The following is a 6,908-nucleotide window of genomic DNA, read 5'->3' on the forward strand; positions in this document are numbered from 1 at the left end:
AGAGCGGGGTGCCGTGACACAGGGCTGGGAGCCGGGGGTTCTCAGTAGGAGTGTTTATTTCATTGCTGTAATGATAAAGCAGGAGGGAGCGACAGCTGGCTTTGTACCAGTTTAAAATTGGCTGTATGGTTCCTGTCAGAAATATATATATCCAGTAGTAAAAAAAAAAAAAAAAACTATGGAAGAAGGTCATGAACGTGTCTGGGTACGGCCTGATAATCCTACCTCAGCTTACCGTAGGGCTGTAGAGACAAGCTCGCAGCAATCAGCAATGACACAAAATCAGACCTTGAGTTAACCCTTCTTAGCTTTTTCTCTCTTAATGACAAGGAGAGGTCGGTGTGTGACGCATCCCTGCATTACCCATCCCGCGGTGTGAGCAGAGATGGCAAACTGCAGGCACGCGCTGCTGCAGCTCGGACATCTGGAAACAGCTTCAATACAGAATGATGAAATCTGCCACAAAGTGACACACCAAAGATGGCTGCTGTTTTGAGGAGGGAGCCCCAGCAGCAGGCTTCTGTTGCTAGGCTACAAACAGGATGTACAATTATAAGCAAAAAAGTATCTTGCAGTGTTGCCACGATTTGCTTTCTCCAGCACTCAATTTGTTCTTGTGATTGCAAAAGGAAAAAATGTAGTGTAAAGAATTTTTTTTTTTTGTAATCTAAATAGGTATTTAGTGGATGGAAAGGCTTTGGGAGAAGGAACACTTTGCAAGTGTGTTTGTTAGCATTTGGTGCATGTTGCATCATACTTCTCTCAGTGCTGCTTCTTTCCAACTGTGATAGCAAACACAGTGCAAATAGAGGAATACCGCTGCTTAATGACCCTGGTAAGTCTGAGAGCTGCTGTTTTGTCATCACGTAGAAGTGCTTTCCAACTATCCTGCCTTGATTGACATCCCTGGAGAGTGCATTCATTGTGTTCGTTCCTTTGCCAGAACAATTGAAATATGGGTAGTAGCTGGGTTTGCATTTTTGCTGTTGCTTTACCAGAGTATTGTAATATTAAAGTAGAATGGGTTACCTTTTACTGATCAGGAGGAAATACATTTCCTGTTTTGTTTTGTTTTTCTCCTAAACCAACTAGCCACTGTTCTCATGGAGTTCCTTCTGGAAAACAAAAATACTGAGTTTGTTTGGGCAAAAAAGGCCTAAAAAGGGCCAGTATGTTACTGGAGGAATAAAAGTGCCTAACAGAATCTTTCTATAGTTTCTATCAAAGCACCGTGAGAGGTGCTTCAGGAGAACTGAGCTCTGGAGTAACAAGCAAGTGGCTGTGGTTGCTTTGATTTATAAATGAGGCAGAGGAAGAAGAGAGCTGTTCCTCTCCCCATTTTGTAGCAGTGAGTACTTTTCTGAGCCTAAGGCTTTTTCCAGCCTACGTCTCTTGTTTCCCAGAACAGGACATTTGCACAGCCAGCTGCTGGGGGAGTGCTTTGAAGGATAGAGATCTAGGAGCCTAAATGTGTCGCACCTTGTCTCTCTCTCTCCATGAATCTGCACATCAAATGATTTCAGCAGCACATGGCTCCAACTTTAGAGTTATTCTGTAGTGCTAGGATTCTGATAAGAAGTGGGTACTGCTGATACCTTCTATTTTTAATCGGTTTTCAGAGAGGGAAAGAAAAGTGATTTTGTTCTCCTTTTCTGAAAAAAGAACACTTAGCTCCTAGGAGATTTTGTGAATCATGATCTAACCCAAATGCCTGAAGTGAGGGATCTAAGTCAGTCCTGGTAAAGGGTACCATGAAAGTTCCATCTTTCATTCAGCATTTATGTTGGCTAGTTTATTCTCTTCCTCTACGAAGGCTGCTCTGAGTTCTGTGAGTATCATGTGTCCAATGATGTATAAGTAATGTTATAAATGATTTGGTCTGAGGAGCTGAGATGTGAAATGTTGCAGTGTTCGTTATCACATCTGCACTGCTTTAGACACGGTCTTCTTTTCTCTTGGCTAGCTGTTGTCCTCCCCAGCTCAGTGTTTGCTTGCTTTCTGGTCTGCATGCAAGGGAGGTGAAAGGCCGCTCTCAGAGTCCACTAAAATAAGGGAAGGTACTGGAGCTGATAATCTGGACTCTGGCCCCCACAAAACCAAAAGGAACAGAAAATTCTGTATAGTGAAGCAGTATCCTATCCAGTCTGAGGACGTTTGCCAAAGGATCCGCCTTCAAGAAAATCCAGGCCTTTGTATCTATTCAGGAAAGCCTATTTCTGGGTGAGTTTCCGGGCTAATAACTCTCAAAATATTCTCTCAGACAATATAACACTTCTCAGCAACCTGCAGGGAGTTCTTATCTTTTAGCCCTTGTCAGAATCACCTCCCTGCTCTTCCGAGGAGTGGCAGAAGCTCTCTGCATCACTCAAGGAATGGATATTTTGATACTCGGGATGCTTCTTGACTCAGAACAGTGACTACAGCTTTCAGAAACATCAGGATACACAGTTGTGTCATCAAGAAATTTCCTTTGTCAGAGCTCTACTTTGAGCTTTAGCTTGGATATTGGAAAAAAGCAGTGTTGTGTCTGGTGAAGTTTTTTTACTTGCAAAATGGATTTTTTCAAGATTTGGGTTAAAATGCAGGATGTAAGTAACATAAGAAAGCATATATTGTTGCAAGGAAAGTAGCAAATCCAGTTTCCTCATTCAAGCACTGCTGCCTGAGTGTGGGTTGCCCAGCTTGAATTCACCCCCTAGTTTGAGTCCTTCAAGTGCACTGTTAGTAACAAATAGGCTTCACATTTTATAGAACCTCATATTTTGTTTGCAACTGTGTTTCTTTTCATCCATGTCAAAATGAGTACTCAAATGTCTGGGTTGCTCAGAACTGTCTCAGGTGGTCCTTGCTACTCTTTTGGCTGTTGCTGCAGTGTGAGAAGCGACCTATGGCAGTCAGCGTGCTGTCTGAAGTGCAGTTTGGAAATAGGACACTGGAGAGTTGAACTGACAACTCCTGAATCGGCATTTTTTAGAATTGTTGCAACTGCTTCTGTTGACCTTTTAAACAAGGTTTAAAGTCTTCTGCTATTGCTGCTGATTCTGCAGCAAATCTAAATGCAGCCTTTGTACTAAAATTGTTGATCAGGCTTTGTGTGGGTTTTATGTAATTATTTTTTAAGAGAGGCCAATCTCACTTAGTTCCAAGCCCTTTTTCCTTCCCATTAATGTCAGTTTACAATGGGAACTCGCAGGCAGTTTCATCTCATCAGAGGACAGCAGGTTGAGGTGTGCTTAGCACTGGGACATTCTGTTCAAGGTCGCTTTCTGATTGGAAAGAGGAGTTGAAAGACACAGTCAAGAAGTGATTCAGTTTAAAAGAAAGATATTTGTAGAAGGTTATTCAGAATACAGAGTTGAAAATTTCTCTGCAGATGAAGGAAAACCTTATTTTTGGCTGTGGATAAATAAAGCTTCAATATTTTGATGAGTTTGTAATCAAAAGAGTCTGTAATCATCTTACTGGTCCTGCAGCTGAACTCCTGGCAGCACGTTCCAGCAAGCCACAACCATTCACATGTGGGAAGCTGATGAAGCACGTGATTGCAGTTAGCATTCTGAAAACATGCCTTGATATGTACAAATGGCTGCACTGTGAAACATGGATGGTCGCTGTGTTGGTGCTGGGGAGCTGCAGTGCCAAACTGCAGGAGCACAGCTCTGCCCACAGCAGCTGCAACAATCCCACGGTGCAGCCATTCTCCGTGGCATTGAGAAATGGGGAATGCAGTAGTATGAATGTGCCAGAGGACGCTCAGTGCTTTATTATTGGTTTAATTTGCTAGTATGAGGTGTTGCTAACATTGAGGTTTGCAAGTATATGTGATTCTGTTCAATACTTCCCCATTTAGTCAGTTGTTTGAAACAGCAGAGATGTTATTTCTTTCTTACTGTGCATTTTCCATGATACTGTGCTACGTTGTCATCCTTGTCATTTATCCACTCATGTAGTGCTGATCCTCCTGCGTTGTGAATGTGACCACAGGGTGCTGCTGAAGTGTGAATTATTTCAGTGATTTAATGAATGCCACCTCAAATCCTCTGCTAATGGAGTTGCTTGAGGAAGAGGAGCATTCACACCAGATTGGGTGATTGTGTTGTTTACCTTTCCACCTTAAAATCTCAGGTGCTGCTAATTCAGTTTTCTTATTTTGCAGGTGTTCTCCCCTCTGTCACCACTTACAAATAGCGATAGGTGTGGGAACAATAAATTCAAATTATTAGTCAACTGATGAAGAGGTGGACTGCAGCAGCCCCCTGGCGCTCAATTGTGTATATAAAACAAAGTAAACCTTTTCACTTTCATTCAGGAAGATTTGTGCATTTACTTTCCCCTTCTGCAAACCTTCCACTTATCTCATGGTTCACTTGGGTTTATTTTAATTTGATTTAACCTCAGAGCCCCGTACTAGTTCTTATCACAATTTTATTATGAACGTTTGGGTAATTTGAGCTTAAATCTTGGACATGCTTAACTTATATTGAGAACTATTTGACACAAGTGATGGTATTCTAAAAGGATTTTGCTGGAAATCGTGCACATTTTCAATGCAGAACTTCCCTGGCTCTCCTAGACAAGGAGCACTGTAGTGGAGCAATGACTCAGAGTCCCGAGACCAACAAACCCAGCAACCTTTCTATTTCAGTACAAGTTTTGTGTGCCACCAACCTGTATTTTTCCAGTGTCTGGAACTCGTTATGCTTCCTTGCATGGACAGCATCTGCTCCTTTGTGTGTGCACTGTCTGTCCGGGCACAGAGTCTTTATGACTTGAAACTCACTTAGAAAAGCACTGTGCCTACTGATGGTATTAAAGTGCAAGTCAGTTATGTCAATCACGTGATTGAGAAGAAAATGTTGTGTTCTTGGATAGTAGGCACCCAAGGCTTTGATCTCTTTTTGCACAAGAGCAAATCTTTTGTTGGGTGAATGCCAGCGAGACTGGAGTCCATGTGCTCTGCTTTACCTTTGTCAAGACCCGTCCTATCAAAGTCAGGAGTTTTTGTTCCTGTTGTCGTCTTTTTAAACAGACACAGTGATTTCAAGCATAAACTTTTGCAGAGGCACATGCCAAACGCCTTTGTCAAAGTGTTTTCCATTTTCCTGCTGCTTTGCTTTTTGCTGCTGCCACGCTATCCCTTGCCATGCATCCACGTGAAAGTCTATCTTTTTCCTTGGGATATGCCCGCACAGGAAGGTGGAAGTGTGTTGGTAGCAAGGTTGTACCTGCTCCTGTCAGTTTAACTGGGGGTAAGGATAGGATGTAGCTGTGGTTCTGTTCTCTGTAGATCCACCTCCATCAGGGCAGGCTGAGTGGCTTGGAGTGAAATTATACTGAATTGATCTTTGTTGTTTAGATTTGGGGTTCATGGCGGAAGTTTTGTATGCAATAAAAACAAATCACAGACAACCCAGTAATATGTACAAAGCAGTTTTCAGCACTTGCTGATCAGTGTGAAAGGAAAGCAAAGAGCCTCTATTTATGAAGTGCTTTTTTAAGCATTCGTTGGACAGTTTTAAACAGACTGACATAAGCTGTCCTAAGCAGGTTTAATCTTTCCTAATGAAACTGATAATTTAATTATAAGGATATTGAAACAGACTGTCCCACAAATACTTAACTGGTAGGGAAGTATTCTCAGAATGATTTCCCTGCCCTTTGCAGCTGTCACCATTTTAGTCCAGAAGATGGTTGGTTTGCTTGTTTTTTGTCATGCTGTATCTTTGTTCTGGAGGTGTTCAAGCCCAGGTTGGATGGGGCCCTGGGCAGCCTGGTCTAGTGCCAGATCTGGAGGTTGGTGGTGGCAGGGGGGTTGGAACTCGTTGGTCCTCAGGGGCCCTTCCAACCCACGCCATTCTGTGATCCAAGGATATTGGAAAACCCAGTGCTTTACATAATAGGCATATGGCATACAGCAAAACAGAGGCATTTAGGCCCTTATTTCTGTAGAATTCTCTTCTCCTGTGACTAACAGATTTTTCCACTTAGTGTAGGGGATCATAATTACATTTGAGGGATGGACAACAGCTTCTTCAAGTTTCACGAATAGTCTCTCCTTTTTTCCCTGTTTTGTTTTGTTTTTATGATGAAGATGCTCTGCATCCTTAGTTCCTTTCTTCTGATAATTCCTTTTTACGTTCTCCACCATACAAGTTTCACCAAATTTACACCAATAGCTCAGGAGCTTTACAGTGTTCCTTAGGTTTGTTGGTGGGAGGTAAAGATCAGATGTCAGAGTACTTTTAGTCATTTTGAAGTAAATCTTTAATTTTCTGGGCTTCAAGCCCTCTAAATGCAGAGCTGTGTTAGTTTGGTGCCTGTCACTGTGGTTCTGTTACCATCCTTGAAGTGTCATTAGAAGAACTGTTCATCTGTTCACAATGTGGCAAACTGTTGCGTTATGTAATCTTTGTTTCTATAGAACATGGATTTGGGGAAACAGCATTGACTGAAAATATTTGGTGTTTGTAAACCTTATTTTTGTTCTTGCTTTGCAATGCCAGAGGTGCTAAGTGGATTTTGTTAAATGCTACTGCGCTGCTGCTTCAGGCATCTCTTGAAAAGTTTAATTTCCCTTTATGACAACGTGTTCAGTTAACACTAATTCATCACTCGAGTAAAGCAGATTTCTGTTTAAGATCTTGTTAATTAGTACATCTACCCCTTAGTGAGCTACTATACTTTGCATTCCACTCATCCTCAGATAATCATAGTCTTACAGGAAACCATGAAATGTATAAATGTTTTGGGAAGCAAGCCCAAAAACGTCGATGTTTAAGTTCTTTAAGTTAGTTTTTCTTTCATGAATACCAATCTTATTAAAACTATGATGATGTCTGACATCATCTACTTTCTGTACTCCCTTAAAGCCCAGTTCTGTAAGATGTTTCTTTTTTTTTTTTTTTTTT

At 41.7% G+C, this 6,908-nt stretch overlaps 1 protein-coding gene across 3 annotated transcripts in view; it reads left to right on the forward strand.

The window, feature by feature from the left end:
- Positions 1-6,908, forward strand: part of SFXN1 (sideroflexin 1) — a 35,562-nt gene that overhangs the window by 15,333 nt on the left and 13,321 nt on the right. Inside the window, exon 1 of one of the 3 annotated variants that reach the window (XM_010718965.3) lies at positions 722-835. The exons of 1 other annotated variant lie outside the window; for it this stretch is intronic. The gene's annotated coding sequence lies outside the window, so the exon portion shown is untranslated. Of the gene's footprint in view, positions 1-721; positions 836-2,127; positions 2,221-6,908 lie in introns of those variants that run through there. One more of the 3 variants, XM_010718967.3, reaches the window with a different exon arrangement.

The sequence above is a fragment of the Meleagris gallopavo genome, chromosome 15 (genome assembly GCF_000146605.3).
Source record: "Meleagris gallopavo isolate NT-WF06-2002-E0010 breed Aviagen turkey brand Nicholas breeding stock chromosome 15, Turkey_5.1, whole genome shotgun sequence".
Lineage (NCBI taxonomy): Eukaryota > Metazoa > Chordata > Aves > Galliformes > Phasianidae > Meleagris > Meleagris gallopavo.